General features: G+C 40.9%; 1 pseudogene; it reads left to right on the top strand.

The window, feature by feature from the left end:
- Positions 1 to 8,462: 8,462 nt before the first annotated feature.
- Positions 8,463 to 22,215, top strand: part of LOC140922489 (uncharacterized) — a 52,574-nt pseudogene continuing 38,821 nt past the window's right edge.

The raw sequence follows: 22,215 nt of genomic DNA, 5'->3' as shown, positions 1-22,215 counted from the left end.
CCAGTCACTGCTAACCTGCCTGGCAAACTTTACGAAGGTAAGGAGAAGGAAATTTGGGGGCGAAATCTCTTTTACCTTCCCTTTCGAACGCCTCTTATTATTTTAATACCCAGTAGACGCCCCGGTCTACAAGACGCCTACCCCCCCCCCCCCCCTTAATATGGGTTAGACTAATGAAAACAAAAAATGATCTTGAGCGAGGATTCTGACACCGATGTTGAGATTTGAAACAGACGCCCTAGATCAGAGCTGCCTAGATGTATAAAAATGTGGACTGGATATTCCACAATTTTTAAACGCTCTTGATATTTTCGACAAAAGTATATTGGTTTTGCTGAGTTGGATATACTTGTAAGAATAAACGCCTCTGTCTGTTGACTGCTTCCCATCTATTAAACGTCCCGCCCTCTTGAACCCTCAGAAAAACTAAAAAAAAAAACCTCCGCGGGCGTCCATTGGATCTTTTACGGTATATAACGCATTCAATCAACATTGCGACAAGTAGCATGGAATTGGCAACTGATCTCATGATGGAGTTGGAGAAAGAGGGTGGAAGTAAGAAGAACAAATATTCTGTGACCAGGAGAGAACGTTAGTTTTCAAGGGGAAATTGAAGCCAGCAATTGAAGTGCCGAAAAATATTTCTCTTATTATGCGCGTACTTCACTCAAATGTAAGGAAATCCAAGATTGTCTCGGATTCCAGATTCCATTCCATGGTTTCCGGATTCAAGGCACCGAATTCCAGTCGCTGCATGATAAAGGAACTTGGATTCCGGACTCCAGTCGTTAGTGACATTCCAGATTCCAAAGCCAATGATTCTTGATTCCACAGGCTTCGGATTCCGAAATCCGGGTTCCCTTCATTGGCTACGCCAAGTAACAAGGTTAGAGCCCCTATCCGCAAATGACATCGCACGTAGACCTGCAACACTTTACTCCAAACCACGTCAATACTAACGATATCCGTTCCGGTGTTCATTGCAGGCTCCGGAACGGGGTTATAGACTCCTGTGTGGAATCTTCCCTAGAAAAAGTTGATCTGTGACTTCCTCTATGTCTCCAACGTCAATGTGCTCCTGTCACAGCGATTTCACAGACCAGAACCGCGAATGTTTAAATCTTTAAGTCTCACAAACCAGTCAGCAAAACCTCAGTACAGGCCAGAAAATGCTCCTTTTGGCCATAAAACGAAGGTTAGTTTTCATTTTCCCCCTACCGCTTACACTTTTCAATACGCTCATCGACAGAGCAGATCTTACATTTTCGCGGGAAAAAGTGCTCTAAAACATATGCAAAGATATACACCCCCTGTCTAAAAGACGCCCCCTCCCCCTGACAATTACTCCACAATACCAGGAACTGGTAAAAAGGCGCAAAATCATTAAAATTTACTCAATTTCTTGCTAATTAATAAGGGTTAGCACGTTGTATCTTGCTCAATGTTATGTTCAAGCAAGGAAACGAAAGACTAACGAGGACATAAAATGAACCTGGGCGAGGAAGAGTTCTGTAGTTAGAACTCGAGGGAGTCATCGTTATAGATATAGGCAAGATAAGGCGACAAAGAGAATATTACTTTATTTTTATTCCTTCTTCTCAAGGACCATAAGACTACTCGCGGAAATAGTGGAATCAAACTCCTTGGCTGTCTTTAACAGCTTTTAACTCTAAATCACTCCCCTACCTAGCTAAGAATACTAGACGTTTACACTTTCATACTTTTTACTTTTTATATGTTTTATCTATCCGAGTATTATTTATTATTTTATCCAAGCATTATGTATATTTTATGATCGTTTCTTTTAATAGTTGGTGAGATGTCTGTAAAAGATTTCACCATGCAGCTTAATAAATGTAGTTGTAGATTCTTACACCGATGTTAAGATTTGAAACAGAAGGCCTAGATGTATCAAAAATATGGTCTGGATATCCCGCAATTTTTAACGCTCTTGATATTTTCGACAAAAGTATATTAATTTTGGTGAGCTGGTTACACTTGTAAGAATAAACGTCTCTATCTTTTAACTGCTTCCCATCTATTAAACGACCCTCTTAAACCCTCAAAGTTAAATAAACCCCACGCAGGCGTCCGTTGGATTATTGACGGTATATAACCCATACAATCAACATTGCGACAAGTGAACATCGAAATTGGAAACCTCATGACGGAGCTGGAGAAAGATGAGAGGGTGAAAGTAAGAAGAGAAAATACTCTATGAGAAGAGAACGTTAGTTTTCTAGGAGATATCGCCAGCAATTAAAGTGCCGAAAATATTTCCCTTGTTATGCGCGCATACTCCACTCAATTGTTAGGGAATCCAAGAATGTCTTGCATTCAGATTCCACGCCATGGTTTCCGGATTCCAGGCACTGAATTCCAGTCTCTGATGGTAGAAGTTGGATTTCGGACTCCAGTTGTTAGTGAAATGCCAGATTCCATAGCCCATGATTCTGGATTCCACAGGCAAAATTTCTCCGGTTTCCCGATTTCATGAGCAAAACTTCTTGGATTCCCGGCGGAATCCGGATTTCCTTACATGGGGCGACCTGTACCTGGGGTTACACTAAAGGACTAAGGACAGTAGAAAATGCGGAACCGAACAGATGAAAAATTTTTAGGGGATAAAAATAGGCCTATATCTACCGTTTAAATACTAAAATACGTTCAACAATGCTATGTTTAAGTGGTTTTGAACTATATTCTCGTTGGGTGCCTCTGATGTGTTTCAAGCTAGCGTACTGCGCTTTTTCATCGTCTACTTCAAAAGATTCTACGATGAGTACCTCAGTTGTGGTTTTCACTATTTGCCGAAGTTTAAACCTTTGGATGATTTTTTCCGTTCCAAAACGTGATTGCAAATCTCTTTATGTATCTGGAGTGTATATGTACAGTTGTAGCGTAAACGAAGACCCCCGAAAACGAAGACTGAGGACCTAAGACCCGAAAACGAAGACCCCCCCCCCCTCCTCCCTTGGGTTAGGGTTAGGGTATAGGGGGCGGTCTGTGTTTTCGGGTGCTTAGGGTTGGGCTTAGGGTTAGGGGGGTCTTCGTTTTCGTGTCTGCGTGTTCGGGTTTACTTGCAATTTTGGGGGGTCTGCGCTTTCGGGTCTTCGGTTTCGGGTCTTAGGTCTTCGGTCTTCGTTCTCGCTACAACCTCCGCTAAATACAGATTTCACTGTATTATGAAAAATCTGACCGATTTTCGTAAATCGGTGGAAGCCTGTGTGGATCCGCGCCTGATACGACTGATACGGCCTAGCACAGCACATGTTGCAAGTAACATATGGGAAACAGAGTGGCTATTGCTGAGAAAGGGTTCTGAAACTGCGGTTTGGATGTAACTACCGGAAGGGTTAAGTATAGGGCATCTTGATCTATGTTCTATACATAGACGCCCCATACTTTAAAACTGAAACCGCAGTTTCAGAACACTTTCTCAGCAATAGCGCAAGCCATTGTGTTTCCCATATGTTGCTTATCCCAATTGAAACACCTAGATATATGAACGCGATTGTCTTAGAAAAGCACGTGAGGCGCACCTTATTCATAAAGCCAAAACCATCGAGCCTCTGGGAATGAACAGTCAAACATGACGAACTATAATCATAATGTAATCTTCATCCTTCAGTTTCGGTTTATTTCTTAGCAGCCACACCTTACCACGTCATACCATGGAACTTTCGTTTATTTTACTGTAGTATAATATTTTGTGTATTCGTGGTTTTTCCTAATAACCCAGATAAAGACTAGTATTGGCCACTCGAAATATTGTATATCGGGATGTATACCTCAGCCTTTAACACGTTGTTTGATCAGTCTTTGCAGTAGTCTTTTTTACTTTAATTCTATTTTTATCTTTCTCGACTGATTACGATCATGTCTGATCTAACGTTGAGCTACATTGATCGTTCACGGTTTTTGCGGTGGTTTTTCAAGCCTTACCTTGCTTCGCGGAAATAATATATTTCTGGAAGCACTCACGACACTCAGGCTTTTTGCTGACGTAATATTTGATCTAAACAAATGAAGGGAAAAATCCCATCGCCTGCTTAGTTCATCCGTTATCTTTTGCCAACAGGTTGATTGTGGAAGCTTTTTGAGGTTAACGTAGGTTAGTTTTGTGGACCCGGCCAGTTTATTTTGTGAAGGAAAAACGTAAACCATGTGTAAAACTTAAATGTGATTTCATTGCAGACCCTGAAGTCGTGTGAAATCAAGGGAATTATTCGGGGAATTGTTGCAAATCAGACAAGTATCAAGATCATCGTTTCAAAAAGGTAGGCATATATTGACATGTTAAATCTAGACAATTAAAATTGACTAAAGTTACTCTTAAGAACTCCGTAAATGTTCACAAGGCTACGATCGCCACTATCGTTTAGATGACAGGACTTGATTTAGCGATCGTGGTTCTCCGAGATCGCACATGTTCATGAAGCCAAATTTTTGCTTAGCCCCATATACGTTTATCATGCATGCATGTTTTTTAAAATAGACTATTGATGTTAACAACCGTAAAATTCCGAAAATAAGCCCCGGGGCTTATATTTTTCAAAGGCCCCTTTTGAGGGGCTTATTTTTGGAGGGGCTTACATTCGGCGGGGCTTATCTACGGGGGGAAATTTGCGTTTCAAAATAGATTGGGCTAGCCGTACAGTTGGAAGGAAATTTATCGTTTTTGCTATGTTTTACTTTGTATTTGAGGGCACTATCCAAGGAAAGGGCCCCCCGGGGGCTTATAACGGAGGGCTTTTTGCGTTACGAGTGTGGGGGGGCTTATATTTGGAGGGACTTATTCATGGAGGGACTTATTTTCGGAATTTTACGGTATTTGTGTGAAATTGTATGCGTCAAAACGGAAATATTTCCAAACCTTGCATAATAATAAGTAGACTTACTACTATATTTTCGACTTATTTTGACATGATATAGTTAAAATGAATTACGTGCTGTGGTATTAAATCGCATGGTCGTATAACAAGGAATATTTTTTCCCCGACTGATCCCAGATTTTGACGTGAAGATGTTTTGATCTCTAGATTCAATCTGGGTTGGATTAACTGCGTATACATACCAATAAAAACTGAAAGAAATACAAAATAAAGTGTCTCTCGATTTTTTTTCTTTCTTTTAAATCAAGACCCCCGCCCGTACATTGGTCTTCCGGCTTGCGTGACAATTTGTCATGCTGCGCCAAAATTCACCATTCAGTCCTAGTCTACCCATCTCTTTGCGTTGTGCCCACGATCTGAACGCCTGGAACACGCTAGGTTTCGTCATGCGTTCCTTCCCCGTTGCGTGAATACCAAAATTAAGAACGTCCGGGTGGGAGGCTAAAAATTAATTGTCCCTCATTTTTAAAATTCTAGTCGTGGTGAAAGAATGTATAAGAAATTTGAAATGCCTCCACAGTCTGTTCGAATATATTTAGGCTGAGTTGCGTAAATTTGAACTTTCTGATGTGATTTTTTTTACATTTTTGATTGGCAATTTCCGTTTTCGCTAGGGCTAGTCTAGACTAAGATCTTCAACCAATTGATCAGTTTCCTGGAAAATGATACCCTATTCTAGGCCCAAATTCTCCAATACCCTACCCAGGGTCTAAACAGCTTGAGAACCATACCCTTCACAGTTGCACATACCTATAAAGCCCATAAATGGCAGCATCCCCCGTGCCACAGCCTTTGCAACCTCGTTCCCAAAGTTCTTTCCTACCCGTCCCTAGGGAGCGAGAGAGGAGAGAGAGACAGGTAGGAGAAATAACATGGGAACGAGGTTGTGGCCTCTGAAGATCTCTGAAGAAGAAGATAGAGGAATCTATTGTGACAAATGTCCGGGCGATGTACCCTGGATAACGTAGTTTTTTTTTTATCATGCATGCGCATTCGGAGATTGAGTAGTAACGATTGAGACTTGACCGAACCGGAAACCGCGCGCGTGAAAAGTCTCTGGCACTTAAGGTGTTAAGACGGGTAAGGGTATGCACCTGAATGAGGCAATAATCAAATGGTTATTTATTATTAGTTTTTTATTTGCCATAAATATATGCATATTCTTCCAAAATAGCCTTTATTTATATTAGGTTTGAGCGAGACATTTTCGCGTTTCCGTGACATGACTTTTGTTAGTTATTTTAAATATGTTTGTAGATAGTCTGTGTCCCCCATTAGCTGCAAAGCTAAATACTTTGACACGTAAATAAAATGTTCATTCATTTATTCATTCATTTTCATAAACATAAACTGTGTGTAAAAACATGTTAAACGAAAGGATAGCTGTCCGTTCCGACTGAGACTTTGCTGATTTCTTTTTCGGTCCGCCAACTTTTCAGTGTATTAAAAATTCAATCCCCTTCTTTCCCGTATTTTTCAAATCTTGGATGAAGTAAATAACCTCATTCAAGTTCATGGAACGTCTTCATAACCGCGACATAAAGATCCATAAATGAAACTGACCCCAGAAATATGTGCATAAATTTTAATACGCGCTTCACGCTGGCCTGGGTGAAATCCAAAGGAGACACAAAATATAAAGAAAAGTACTTACAGTTGAAATATACAGTCAGTATGTCAGAAAAATCTCGATTTGCTCGATCATGGGCTGCATGGAATCTTTGGGTAATTATGACGTTTCTATATTGTTCACGCCCGCAAGTAAGAGATGCTTAGGATGACGAAAGACTAGCCTGTTCGAAGCGTTCAGATGGTGGGGAGTGGGGGCATGCTCCCTAAGAAAATTTTTAAATTTAGCAGGGTCTCGGAAATCCTATTTCCAGGGTTTTCCTCAGGGAATTTTCAGTTAATTAATACGCAGAAAATGCAGTAGTTAGTTGTTTATTTTACCCATCTCTAGTGTCGTCGGTAAGGTACAGTGTTTACGGGAAAAAGGCCAGTGATTTCATCAGAATTATGCAATAATAAAGGGATCAAGAAAATACTGACACAAAGACAGTAATATAGTGCGAAAAATGCATCATTCATCCCGATTTAAAGATAAAAATGCTTTTTCAGGAAACAAAAAATTTTTTTTTCCATATTTCAGTTGTACGTCATGTAAGCACAGGCCTATGTGCGTATTCGCCACTTTGAGGTTGCGCAGGAGACCGGGTCGAGATGGTTCTCAAAGTGCATTGTGGGACTATTTTGGGGGACGCATCGTCAACATGGCGGCTTTTCGTCCCCCACTGACAGTCCCACAATGCACTTTGACAACCCTCTCAACCCGGTCTCCCCCGCAACCTCAATGTGGCCAATATGGACGCTACGCTTCTGCTCTCTTAAAGGAATTTTGCTATAAAGGCTGCCAAGTGAGCATATATGGTCTCTTAAGGCATGTCAGTAAAACGTACAAAGTATTAAGTGCCAAGTGCAAAAAGACAGTGTTTTGAAAGAGGACTGAAAAAGGTCATGCATACGTCTCTACATGTCAAGAAATCTTAATGTTATATAAATATATTGTTTAGGGAGCCTGGCTTCATGATGGGCACGCAATGAGTTTAGATGGGCTCCTGCTTTTCAGTGAATTATTTTTTTTTCACATTTCAGCTCTACGTACGAAGGTATGTGCGTATATGGACGCTTAGTCGCTACGCTCCTGGAAAAAGGCTAAAGGTTTGAAGAAAGTCTACGAGGAGGTAACGGCTCGTTCAGAACTTAGAAACATTTTGAATGAATAATACAACAATTATTGAATTCGGATTTCATAGAATGCTAAGAATTATGCAGATCTTGGAGAATGTTATCCACCTCGGCCTTCAGCCTTGGTGGACAACACCCTCCTCGATCTGCATTATTCACATCCTTCTCAGCCTCTTTCAATTAATTGCTAATTGCAAGATATAGAAGAATCATGTTTCAAGCCGAACTGAGTGAAACTATATTTTAGAAAAAAATAATTTAAAAACTCATTAGTAATTCATAAAGAAAAAAAAAAAAAATTAATGTTTAATGAATGTCTTTACATCTGATATAAAGACAGAGCTAATTAAAACTTAACGTCCAATTTTTTTACCAAAATAACCCCAAATCTGAATATTAGTCCAAGAATGAGTTGATCTATATCAGAGATTTTGAAGCCGTTCAAAAAACTCGCCGTCATGTATTATCACGTTTAAAAACTCCCCGCTTCGCCTCGAGTTTTTAAACCTGAGAATACACTCCTGATCGTAATTTTAAACAGTACATAATATCTTACTAAAACTCAAATAACATTAACCAAGGTTAGTAAGAGAAATAGAGCAACTAATATAATAATATAAAGATTTAGGTATTCTCGGTTTATATTTTATTGTACTTTATCATACGGTACCATACTTTTTTGTGAACAATTGCATAAACCGTAAAATGAAACCCCAAAATATTAAATACTTTTTTTCAGGGAGAGCTGAAATACCCAAGATATCAAAATTGTCACCGAGAACTGCCACAAATATCATATCAGCCTGCACATTTTTAGTTAACATGGCCGAGAAAAGTCAAGAAGTGGAAGACTCCGATGTCAACAAAAAGGATCTCCAGAACGCCAGGAACTACCTTGAAATACTCCTCAAATTTGCCAGAGAAGTAGGAGACAGGGCAATAGAGGCAACAGTGTATTGTAACCTTGGCAGCGCCTACGACAGTCTTGGAGATTTCCAGAAAGCCATAGAGTACAATGAACGAGGCCTCAAAATTTCGAAAGAAATGGGAGACAGGGCAGGAGAGGGAACAGCGTACGGTAATCTTGGCGTCGCCTATAACAATGTTGGAGATTCCCGGAAAGCAATAGAGTACCATGAACGACACCTCAAAATTTCGAAAGAAGTGGGAGACAGGGCAGGGGAAGGACAAGCGTATGGTAATCTTGGCAACGCCCACCACAGAACTGGAGATTTTCAGAAAGCCATAGAGTACCATGAACGACACGTGAAAATTTCGAAAGAAGTAGGAGACAGGGCAGGAGAGGGAAGAGCGTACGGTAATCTTGGCAACGCCTATAACAGTGTTGGAGGTTTCCGGAAAGCCCTAGAGTACCATGAACGACACCTCAAAATTTCGAAAGAAGTGGGAGACAGGGCAGGAGAAGGATGCGCGTACGGTAATCTTGGCAACGACTATAACCGTCTTGGAGATTTCCGCAAAGCCATAGAGCATTATGAACGAACCCTCAAAATTTTGAAAGAAATGGGAGTCAGGGCATTAGAGGGAACAGCGTACGGTAATATTGGCGTCGCCTATGACAGTGTTGGAGATTCCCGGAAAGCCATAGAGTACCATGAACGACACCTCAAAATTTCGAAAGAAGTGGGAGACAGGGCAGGAGAAGGAGAAGCGTATGGTAATCTTGGCAACGCCCATAACAGAATTGGAGATTTCCAGAAAGCCATAGAGTACAATGAACGACACCTGAAAATTTCGAAAGAAGTGGGAGACAGGGCAGGAGAAGGAAAAGCGTATGGTAATCTTGGCATCGCCTTTAATAGTGTTGGAGATTTCCGGAAAGCCATAGAGTACCATGAACGAGAGCTCAAAATTTCAAAAGAAGTGGGAGACAGGGCAGGAGAAGGAAAAGCGTACGGTAATCTTGGCAACGACTATTGCAGTCTTGGAGATTTCCAGAAAGCCAAAGAGTACCATGAACGACACCTCAAAATTTCGAAAGAAGTGGGAGACAGGGCAGGAGAAGGAAAAGCGTCCTGTAATCTTGGCAACGGCTATTACGGTGTTGGAGATTTCCAGAAAGCCATAGAGTACCATGAACGAAACCTCAAAATTATGAAAGAAGTGGGAGACATAGTAGGAGAAGGAAAAGCGTACTGTAATCTTGGCAACGCCTATTGCAGTCTTGGAGATTTCCAGAAAGCCCAAGAGTACCATGAACGACACCTCAAAATTTCGAAAGAAGTGGGAAACAGGGCAGGAGAAGGAGGAGCGTACTGTAGTCTTGGCAACGCCTATTACAGTGTTGGAGATTTCCAGAAAGCCATAGAGTACCATGAACGACACCTCAAAATTTCAAAAGAAGTGGGAGACAGGGCAGGAGAAGGAAACGCGTACCGTAATCTTGGCAACGCCTATAACAGTGTTAGAGATTTCCAGAAAGCTATAGAGTACAGTGAGCGGGGCCTCAAAATTTCGAAAGAAGTGGGAGACAGGGCAGGAGAGGGAAGAGCGTACTGTAATCTTGGTAACGCGTATCACAGTCTTAGAGTTTTCCAGAAAGCCATAGAGTACCATGAACGACACCTCAAAATTTCGAAAGAAGTGGGAGACAGGGCAGGAGAAGGAATAGAGTACTTTAATCTTGGCAGTGTCCACGAAAGTCTTGGAAATTTCCAGAAAGCCATTCATTATTATAGGAACAGTGTTATAGCGTTTGACCATATCAGGGGAAAGCTCATATCTAATGACGAATGGAAGATTAGCCTAAGGAGTACGTATGATGTTAGTTATTCGAAGCTATGGGGACTGCAGTTAAAGGAAGGTAAAGTCGTCGAGGCACTTTTAACTGCTGATCATGGTCGTGCACAAGCTTTAAATGATCTTCTGGAGTTCAAGTATGGGTTACTTCCAGATAGAGGAACCCTATCTTTAACGACACCTGACATTCTTAATTACTTACCATCAAATACAGCTTTCATAGGTATCAACGAGGGAGGAATAGTCATCTGGGTGAACGAGAAAGGGAAAGAAATCAAAACGAGAAGAACTGAGATCGATGTCCCCGTTACAACCTATTTTCAGTCCCTATTGAAGACTACGTATGAAGAAATAGGTGTGAGAGCTGATGTCAATTGTGAAGATCGCTCATTGAGAAACCCAAGCCATAAAAAGTTAGCAGAGGAAAGATCCCCTAGGAAGCCAAAGTCTTATTCCTCATGTTTTGAGACAAAGTCATTACAAACATTGTACAATGTTGTAATAGACCCTATAAGAGACTTACTCGACGGCGATGAAATTGTGATTGTTCCACAAGGACCTCTGTGTTTGGCCCCTTATGCTGCTTTCATGGACTTGAAATCTAAATATCTCTGCGAAACTTTGAGAATTCGTCTGCTCCCTTCCCTTTCTAGTCTGCGATTGATCAAAAATTGTCCAGCAGATTGGCACAGCAAGACTGGCGCCCTTCTCGTCGGTGATCCTTGGGTACAGGAGGTAATTTTTGAAGGAACGACGCTAGGACAGTTAGAGTGGGCCAAGAAAGAAGTGCAGATGATTGGGGAAATACTTCAAACGGAACCTCTCGTTGGAAAGCAGGCAACAAAAGAGCAAGTTCTAACACGTATCTCCTCGGTTGCTTTGGTGCACATTGCTGCTCATGGCAAAATGGAAACAGGAGAAATTGCCTTGGCCCCAAACACGACACGTTCATCCCCGATTCCAGACAAGGAGGATTATCTATTAACTATGCAAGATGTTTTAAAGGCTCAGATTAGGGCAAGACTTGTGGTACTTAGTTGCTGTCATAGTGCCTGGGGCGAGGTCAAAGCTGAGGGCGTGGTCGGCATCGCACGATCATTTTTGGGTGCAGGTGCTCGTTCTGTTCTGGTGTCCCTGTGGGCGATCGACGACGAAGCTACTATGGAGTTCATGAAACTTTTCTACCGACAACTAGTCAATGGACGAAGTGCCAGTGAGGCTCTGAATGAAGCCATGAAATTCATGAGAGAATCTGATCGCTTTGGTGCAGTGAAGTACTGGGCGCCGTTTGTTCTCATTGGTGACGACGTGACACTCGAGTTTGAGGGAATCAGTTAAATAGCAAGGTATTTTTAGGTGTATTTAAAGCTTCATTTTAGCGAGCAATTATTTTTGCCATTTAATTTTATAGGGCAACAAACTCAAGTTGTGCCACTTAACATCAATCCGCCAATCACAGGTCAAGTTCACAACAATGGAATGCAAACGACCTACTGACGGACTCGGGCAAATATGACTACGAAAAAATGGGTGGACAGCCCACAATTAAGCTAACAACAAACGACTGTTTTAAAAACAGTGACAATAGAAGAATCGAATCACACAAATGACGTTTCAACCGTTCATAGCCAATAACATCACGCTTAACGGACAGATGACCGATAAAATCGCAACTTCATTACTTAATTGACCAATCGGGTCAATAACGAGAGTTTTATACCATCAACTTACGTGATACCACTTACTTTGACTCTGAAGACGACTACCGGATAGGTTGTCGAAACGTCAGTTATCGTCAGCAACAGTCCTATTCAGGACTACGTTAACCCGGACGATCATGGTGAAGCTTGTTAGGGGCCGAGCATTTAACATATTTTTTTTTGGGGGGGGGGGGTGGGGAGCGGAGGAGGGTGGGTGGGTGGGTGGGTTATTTCAGAAAAAAAATCCTGCAGACTGATTTTGTGAGAAAATAAATTTTGCAAGAAAATACCTTGAGAAATAAGGAAGGAAAAAATTATATAACTAGACGTTTGGTAAAAAAATTCTTACCCAAACCAAATTTTCCATACCCTTCCCCCCAGCAAGTCAATCGTTTGGCCGCTTATGAAATGAGTCCTGGGTTCAAACCTTTCACAACGGCGTCAGACGTTGGTAGTTCTTTAGGCAGTGAAACGGGAGATTTAATATTTCTTTACCTTTTATATTTTCGGTGGCTCCTTTTGAGTTCCTTCAGTCGATTGTAACAGTACAGTAGAACGTACGTTGAGCTTGCTGTTTTTTTAGGAAAGGGTCCACGTATGGTGTCCTGAGGGGAAAAATGAGTTTGGGATTTTTGATGGGTGGTCTTCTCATGGTTATCTCATTGCTCATGAGATGCAACAATGCTCACTTTCCCCAGACACCCCAATTATCAGAACGTGTGCCTCAGTGCTGATAATTGGTGTTATATCAATTCAGTCGACTCTCTATTAACGGATACCTTTGTAAGACGGACACCTTGAGTTGGTCCCTGCCTTCCTTTACTGCCCTTCAGTTTGACTCTCTTTTAGACGGACACTTAATCCCAAAAGTGTCCGTCTCAGAGCGAGTTGACTGTATTCTTTACTTCTGTTAGCTTTCTAACGTTACTGTTTGTGTTGCATAGGAACAGACGAAGGCAGCGAAGCAGTTCCTATTTGTCTGAAGTTGAGCTCAGTTTCTTTGGGTCACAATTACGAGGTGGAACGTCCCTCCCAAGGAAGACAACCTCGTCCCCAGGGCCTTTCCCTTAAACGAGGTTGCCAAGGAAGAGACAATGACGCTTTTATTAAATAACGTAACATAAGAACTTTAATTTAATGTCGGTTTGTTTAGCTTATACAAGCTAATTGGGGACAATAATAACAAGTTTTAATCTTTTCGTAGTCCAAAGATTAGTGAGCTTTTTGTAGCTTATTTACGACTAGTCAGTGGTGTGCACAGCTTGTGCATGCGCACCTGCAACTTGTTCCGTAGTCACCTGAGGAACATCAGGAATCACTAGTCAATTCTTATTTTCATTATTATACCATATATTTTGAAGTTTTACATTTACTCGTCCGTTTGATATGCTTAGGATGGTTATTTCATAGCCGAGGATTATTCGCGTACGTGGTTTTTACCATCAGAAAGCTTTAGATTCTAAGACGAGGACGAGATTTTTCAAGTGCTAACTAGTGCGCGGGCGAACCAACGTCATTTTGAAGGGACAATGTAAATACCATCGTCCTTCTACTACGAGAGTTAAGCGCGAATGCCATTTATGATTAATAAGCTTTCTAACCTTTGTAGTGAAAAAAAGTACGATGAAGCTTTCCAGGGTGTCGATTTTTAGAGAATAGCGAGAAAACGTAAATTGAAATGTCGTTCTCGTGGTCATCCTCTTCCTCAAATCGAAAGCTCTCTATTAAATAACACAAGAAAACAACTTTAGTTAAGTGTCGATTTGTTTAGCTGATACAAGCTAACTGGGGACAATAAGAATAAGTTATATCTTTTCGTAGTCCAATGATTAGTGCGTGTAGTTTTCGTCGCTTATTTTACCACTAGTCAGTCGTGTGCAAAGCTTGAGCATGCGCACTTGCAACTTGTTTAATAGTCACCTGAAGAACATCAGGAATCAATTGAGTAGTCAATTTTTATTTCCATAATGTGATATCATATGTTACAAAGGCGCTTGAGACGAGTCTCTTTTGGAAATATGCCACTTTCGAGTTCCAAAAACCCTCAGTTTGAAAATGAGGCTAGGTGCACAACCTTTCTTGTGAAAATGAGTTTTCTTTGCATGAGAATGAAAATGATTCCAATATCAAAGGATGAGCACCTACCCTCGTTCTGAAACAGAGGCCTGGGGGAACCCGGAAATGGGCTATTTAATATAGTTTTTTACGCTTTTATTATTTACATAGTTGCAGTTTTTTTCTTTTGGCAGATTGTTGAAAGTTATTGTCTAGCAAGGTTTCCATTCTAATAGTGGAGCCAAATTCCCTATTTAGTTACAAGGTTTATTCAGTTTATTATGTTGTGGTTTTACATTTACTCGTCTATGCGTAGGATGGCTATTTTATAGCCGAGGATTATTCGCGTACGTTTTTTCTAAAACATCAGGAATCAGTAGTCAATCTATATATCCATTGTTATACCATTTGTGATAGGGCACTTTAGACGTGTCTATTGACAATTTAATGTAGTTTTTACGCTTTTATTATTGATATAGTTGTACTGAGTTTTATTGGCTATTGGCAGATTGTTCAAAGTTACTGCCTAGAAAGGTCTCCATTCTTATACTGGAGTCAAATTCCCTGTTCAGTTACCGGGTTTAATCAGTTAAATATATTGTAGTTTTACATTTACTCGTCTTTTTGATATGCGTAGGAAATTCATAGCCGAGGATTATTCGCGTACGTTTTTTCTAAAACATCAGGAATCAGTAGTCAATCTATATATCCATTGTTATACTTCTTAAACTTGAATAGAATAAATTTTGGAGAGCGCTCTACTCTGAGAGGAGCAGTGACTATAATGACCAATAGTGGTAAGGTTTTACGGTCATTCCTGAATATTGCCTGATGAGTGTGGCCATTCTCTGACCACACGAAACAGCGTTGTCGCAATAAAACGATGAATTGAGATCTTACCACTATCGATCATTATATCCATTGTTATACCATATGTGATAGGGCACTTTAGACGTGTCTATTGGCAATTTAATGTAGTTTTTACGCTTTTATTATTGACATAGTTGTACTGATTGTTATTGGCTATTGGCAGATTGTTCAAAGTTACTGCCTAGAAAGGTCTCCATTCTTACGGACTTACGGACATGATCACACAAGATGAATTTGCTTGATATTTTATCAACTTCTCCCCACTACTTCCGTAGGAAATGAATAGGGGCAACAAATGAGATTTCAAATTTTGATCTTGAGGGTTTAAAGGGTTAACAGCTAGTGTTTCTACAGATTGTGCCAGCGTAATTTCGGCATAAATATTCGTCATTACGAGCATAAATTTCTTCCACGTGTAAAGCCAAATCCAGTTTAAATTCTATTTCGGTTGCAAGGACCAACGTTACAAAATAGCAGGTCTGCGTCCTAATATTTCAACGATCTAATCAGCTATAAATTAAAATATGGAGCAAAAGAAGCAAGGCTGATTTTACATTCTGGAAAATAATAATTGTTGTTACCAATACTTCGGAAGGCACGGCCTTCCTTTTTCAGGGTCCTTTGAAAATACAAAACTGCTTCCATATTTAACAATTTTGTCTAGTTTTGCAGCACAAAGTTGTCATTTATTATCGACCATACAATAAATGTTTTGGCCTTTATTGCTCTTTCCACAGGCTTCAACGCATGCGCATAACTAGCTGGGTTACCCGCGATGACATGTTTTTGAGTTTTAATGGTTGTCAGCAGTTTTGTTGCTTCAGTGGTTTAGCTTTCTACATTCATTAATCGAGGCAAAATCGAAATACTTGGGAGTTTCCTTTGATAAAACTATTATTTTCCCGGTTACCTGCTAGCGTGCGTGGCAAACGTTCCAAAAGGAAAGTAAGGGAAATTTGGGCGCGAAATCTCCTTTACCTTCCCTTTCAAGCGCCTCTTATTTAATAAACGCCCCTCCGCAACGTTAAGTTTGTATAAGTAGCCCCTCTCTAATAAACGCCCCCTGTCTTACAAGAAATTGGCCAAAAAAAGCGCAAAATCATTTAAATTTACTCAATTTCCTGCTAATTAATAAGGGTTAGCACATTGTAACTTGTTCAATGTTATGGTCAAAGTAAGGAAAGACTAATGAGGACAAAAATGATCCTAAGCAAGGATTCTGACACCGATGTTGAGATTTGCCCCCCTCTTGAACCCTCAAAATAAAATAAACACCCCGCAGGCGTTTATTAGATCATTTACGGTGAACACATACAATCAACACTGCGACAAGTAGCATGGAATTGGCAACTGACTTCATGATGGAGTTGGAGAAAGAGGGTGGAAGTAAAAAGAACAAATACTTTGTGACCAGGAGAGAACGTTAGGTTTCAAGGGGAAATTGAAGCCAGCAATTGAAGTGCCCCAAAATATTTAATTTCCCTTGAGAGGCGCGTACTCCACTCAAATGTAAGGGAATCCAAGATTGTCTTGTATTCAGATTCCACGTCATGGATCCCAGATTCCAGGCACTGAATTCCAGTCTGATCTCTGATGCAGGACTTGGATACTGGACTTTAATTGTTATTGAGATTCCAGATTTCAAAGGCCATGATTCTGGATTCCACAGGCAAGACTTCTGGGATTCCGGAATGCGGATTCCCTTCCATGAGGCGACCTGTACCAGTGGGGTTCCATTAAAAGACTGGGGACAACGGATCCAGCAGAACCTACCAACTCCACGTAACAAAGTTAGAGCCCGGCTCCCCGCAAACGACAGCGCACGTAGACCTGCAACACTTTACTCCAAATCACGTCCGTACACGCGATATCCGGCCCTGTGTTCGGAGAAAAAGAGGAAGTCGCAGATCAACTTTCTCCTTGGAAGATTCCACACAGAAGCCTATAACACTGTCGTGGAGCCCGCAACTTCCATGTACTTCCGTCACGGCGTTTTCACAGACCACATCATTTTCAGAATCGCGAATTTTTAAGTCTGTCAAGTCTCACAAACCAGTCAGCAAAACCTAAAAACCTGAAAGTGCTTTTTTTGGTCATATAACGACGTTTAGTTTTCATTTCCTCCCTAAAGCTTTCAGTTTTGAATACGCCTAACGACGGAGCAGAGCCTACATACGCGGGATAAAGTGCTCTATTAAAAACTTAAGTTAAGATACAGTAAAATTCTGAAAATAAGCTCCTCCAAGTATAACCCCGTCCAAATATAAGCCCCCCAAACCGGTAACGCAAAAAACCCTCTGTTAATTCGCCCCTCCAAATATAAGTCCCCCCCGGGGGGGGGGGGGGGGGCTACACTTACAAAATTGCCCTCAAATACAAAGTAAGACGAAGCAGAAACGGTAAATTTCCTTCCAACTATAAGGCTAGCCCAATCGATTTTGAAACGCAAATCTCCCTCCGTAGATAAGCCTCTCCGAATATCAGCCCCTCTAAAAATAAGTCCCTCAAAAAGGGCCTTTGAAAAATATAAGCCCCGAGGTTTATTTTCGGAATTTTATGGTATACAGGTCGGTAAAAACACCGTGACATAGGCCTAGCACAACACATTGGTTCGTTTTTGACTTTTAGTTACGAAAAGTGTTGGTTACAGTGTTTTGGGTCCTATATGTGACACTCAGTTCCATCCCCCTGTAGTTTTTTTTTAAAAATTTTTCCAGATGACTGCTTTTTGCAAGTTAGTATATTTGTGGAAGCACTCACGTCACTTTTTGCTGACGTTATTTGATCAAAGTTATAAAAAACCCTATCGCCTGCCACGCAGAGTAGTTCATCTTTCTTTTTTTGCAAAGTTTTGTGGACATCCAGTTTATTTTGTGAAGGAAAGACGAAGTGTATTAAACCTTGCCTTAAATGTGATTCCCTTGTACACCCATTTTTCGTGTGAAATCAAGCGAATTATTCGGGGAATTGTTGCGAATTACAAGTATCAAGATCACCGTTTTATGAGGTAGGCATATTAACATGTTAAATCTAGCCAATTAAAATTGACTGCATTTACTCTAGAACTCCCTTATGTGTTCACAGAATACGATCCCCAGTATCGCTCAGATGACAGGACTTTTCGTAGCGATCGTTCTCCGAGATGGCGCTCGGTTCTTGAAGCCTCATACGTTTATTATGCATGCCTGTATAGACTATTCATATTAACTATTTGTGTGAAATTGTATGAGGCTATACGAAAATATTTCCAAACCTTGCATAATAATAAGTAGACTTAGTAAATATTTCGACTTATTTTAACAACATGACATCGCACAAATGAATTAAGTGCTGTGGTAATCACAGTAATCGACGTGCAACTCAGGTCTAATATAGCGTTTTCAATCACGTGGCCAGTATCTATGCTAGTTAATTGGAACAAAAGAAATCATTTACATGAGAAGAGAGTTAAACTCCCGAAAGATTTTCTTGGTACACCAACATGGCCGCCATTTCATTGTTTTGGAACACCAATATGGCCGCCGTGACGTCATGTGAAAACGCCCTATACAACTGGAAATTAGGGGTGTAGCGGGTCAGACGTATTAGGGAGGTCTGTAATCATGCTACCGCAGAAAATTTTTCAAATTTTTGGGCTCAGAAATGCCATTTCCTGCGTTTTCCGCAGAAAATTTTCAGTAAATAAATGCGAGGGAAATATAATTTACATCTCTAGTGTCATCGGTAGGGTACAGTATTTACGGGAAAAAAGGGGAAAGCAGTGACGCCGTTAAAAGAATTATAAGCAAAGGGGACGGGCAAATACACCAAAGGTTACGGGCAAATACACCAAAGGGTACGGGCAAATACACCAATAAAATGGGAAAGACTTATCAATCATCCCGATTTTTTTTGTGACGATTTAATGATAAAAATCCTCTCAGTATAAATCTTTTTTTCAAAATTTCAGCTGTACGCACGAGCGTACGTGCGCATATCAACGCGACGCTCCTGGAAAAAGGCTAAAGATTTGAAGAAAGTCTACTAGGAGATAATCTCGTTCAGAACTTAGAAACATTTTGAATGAATAATAAAAAGAAATTAATGTTTAATGAGTGGCTTTATACCTGATAAATTGACGTCCAATATTTTAGACCAAAATAACCCCACATCTAAATGTTAGTGCAAGAATGAGTTGTTCTATATCAGAGATTGAAAGCGTTCAATAACCTTGCGGTCGTGTATATGCTCTTGTTCATTCTTTAAACGGCATATAATATCTTGCTATAACTCAAATATATTGTATTTCACTTCATCCTGAGCTAGCTTTTTTACGAAAAATTGCATAAACCTGAAAATGAAATCACAAAATATTTATACCTTTTTTTAGGAAGTGAGCTGAAATACCCAATGAAGCAAAAAGTGTCCGAGGGCTAAAAGAAATTTTTCAACGGGCCACAACTATCATATCCGCACCTTTTCGTTAAAATGGCGGAGAAAGGACAAGAAGTGGGAGACAGGGGTATAGAGGCAAACGAATACTGCAGTCTTGGCAACGCCTACCACAGTATTGGAGATTTCCAGAAAGCTATAGAGTACCATAATCGATACCTCAAAAGTTTGAAAGAACTGGGAGAGAGGGCAGGAGAAGGAAGAGCGTACTGTAATCTTGGCAACGCCTATCACGGTCTTGGAGATTTCCAGAAAGCCATAGAGTACCATGAACGACACCTCGAAATCTCGAAAGAAGTAGGAAACAGGGCGGCAGAAGGAAGAGCGTACTGTAATCTTGGCAACGCCTATAACAGTCTTGGAGATTTCCAGAAAGCCATAGAGTACCTTGAACGAAACCTGAAAATTTCAAAAGAAGTGGCAGACAGGGCAGGAGAAGGGGGAGCATACTGTAATCTTGGCAACGCCTATAACAGTATTGGAGAGTTCCAGAAAGCCATAGAATACCATGAACGACACCTCAAAATTTGGAAAGAGGTGGGAGACAGGGCAGGAGAAGCAAAAGCGTACTGTAATCTTGGCAACGCCTACGACAATCTTGGAGATTTCCAGAAAGCCATAGAATACCATGAACTACACCTCAAAATTTCGAAAGAAGTGGGAGAGAGGGCAGGAGAAGCAAAGGCGTACTGTAATCTTGGAAACGCCTATAACAGTCTTGGAGATTTCCAGAAAGCCATAGAGTACCTTGAACGAGACCTCAAAATTTTGAAAGAAGTGAGAGACAGGGCAGGAGAAGGAGGAGCGTACTGTAATCTTGGTAACGCCTACCAAGGTCTTGGAGTTTTTCAGAATGCAATAGAGTACCATGAACGAGCCCTAAAAATTTCGAAAGAAGTGGGAGACAGGGCAGGAGAAGGAGGAGCGTACTGTAATATGGGCAACGACTATGATAGTCTTGGAGATTTCCGGAAAGCCATAGAGTACCATGAACGACACCTCAAAATTTCGAAAGCAGTGGGAAACATGGCAGGAGAAGGAAAAGCGTACGGTAATCTTGGCAACGCCTATTACAGTCTTGGAGAGTTCCAGAAAGCCATACAGTACCACGAACGAGACCTCAAAATTTCGAAAGAAGTGGGAGACAGAGCAGGGAAAGGAAATACGTACTGTAATCTCGGTAACGACTATTACAGTCTTGGAGATTTTCAGAAAACCATAGAGTACCATGAACGACACCTCAAAATTTCGAAAGAGGTTGGAGACAGGGCAGGAGAAGGAAAAGCGTATGGTAATCTTGGTAACGACTATTACAGTCTTGGAGATTTTCAGAAAGCCATAGAGTACCATGAACGACACCTCAAAATTTTGAAAGAGGTTGGAGACAGGGCAGGAGAAGGAAAAGCGTATGGTAATCTTGGTAACGACTTTTACAGTCTTGGAGATTTTCAGAAAGCCATAGAGTATCATGAACGACACCTCAAAATTTTGAAAGAGGTTGGAGACAGGACAAGAAAAGGAAAAGCGTATGGTAATCTTGGCAACAACTATCAATGTCTTGGAGATTTCCAGAAAGCCATTGAGTTTCATGAACAATACCTCAAGATTTCCAAAGAAGTGGGAGACAGGGCAGGAGAAGGAAGAGCGGATGCTCAGCTTGGCAACGACTATTACGGTCTTGGAAATTTCCAGAAAGCTATTGAGCACCATGAACGACACCTCAAAATTTCGAAAGAAGTGGGAGACAGGGCAGGAGAAGGAATAGCGTACGGTAATCTTGGCAACGCTTATAACAGTCTTGGAAATTTCCAGAAAGCCATAGATTACCTTGAACGAAACCTCAAAATATCCAGAGAATTAGGTCAGAGGGCAGGAGAAGGAATAGCGAACTGTAATCTTGGCGACGCCTATCACAGTGTTGGAGAATTCCAGAAAGCCGTTCAGTATTATAAGAAGAGTGTTATAGCCTTCGACCACATCAGGGGAAATCTCTTATCTAATGACGAATGGAAGATTAGCTTTGGGAATACGTATGATCGTATTATTTCGAGGGTATGGGAGCTGCAGTTCAAGGGAGGTACAATCATCGAGGCACTTTTAACTGCTGATAAAGGAAGTGCATAAGCTTTAAGTGATCTTCTGGAGTTCAAGTATGGCCTTAAAGGGCTACGACCAGAAATAGGAACACTTTCTGCAAGACCAAACGACTTTCCTTGTTACTTACCACCAAATACAGCTTTCATGGGTATCAGCGAGGGAGGAATAGTTCTCTGGGTGAACGAGAAAGGAAATGAAATCAAAACTAGAAGAACTGAGATTGATATTTCCGTCACAACCTATTTACAGTCTCTATTAGAGACTGCACGTGAAGAAATAGGAGTGAGAGCTGATGTTAATTGTGAGGATCGTTCGTTAAGGAACCCAAGCGATAAAAAGTTAGCGGAAGAAAGATACAGTAAGTCAAAGTCTCATCCTTCATATTTTGAGACAACGTCATTACAAACATGGTACAATGTTGTTATAGACCCTATAAGAGACTTACTCCAGGGCGATGAGGTTGTGATTGTCCCACAAGGACCTCTGTGTTTGGCGCCTTATGCTGCTTTCATGAACTTGGAATCAAAGTACCTCTGCGACACTTTTAGAATTCGTCTTCTTCCCTCCCTTTCTAGTCTGCGACTAATCCAAAATTGTCCAGCAGATTGGCACAGCAAGACTGGCGCCCTTCTCGTCGGCGATCCGTGGGTACAGGAGGTAGT

Source organism: Porites lutea, chromosome 13, assembly GCF_958299795.1.
Source record: "Porites lutea chromosome 13, jaPorLute2.1, whole genome shotgun sequence".
Lineage (NCBI taxonomy): Eukaryota > Metazoa > Cnidaria > Anthozoa > Scleractinia > Poritidae > Porites > Porites lutea.
The sequence above is the reverse complement of the archived record's forward strand: the minus strand, read 5'-3'. Positions and strand labels throughout refer to the sequence as shown.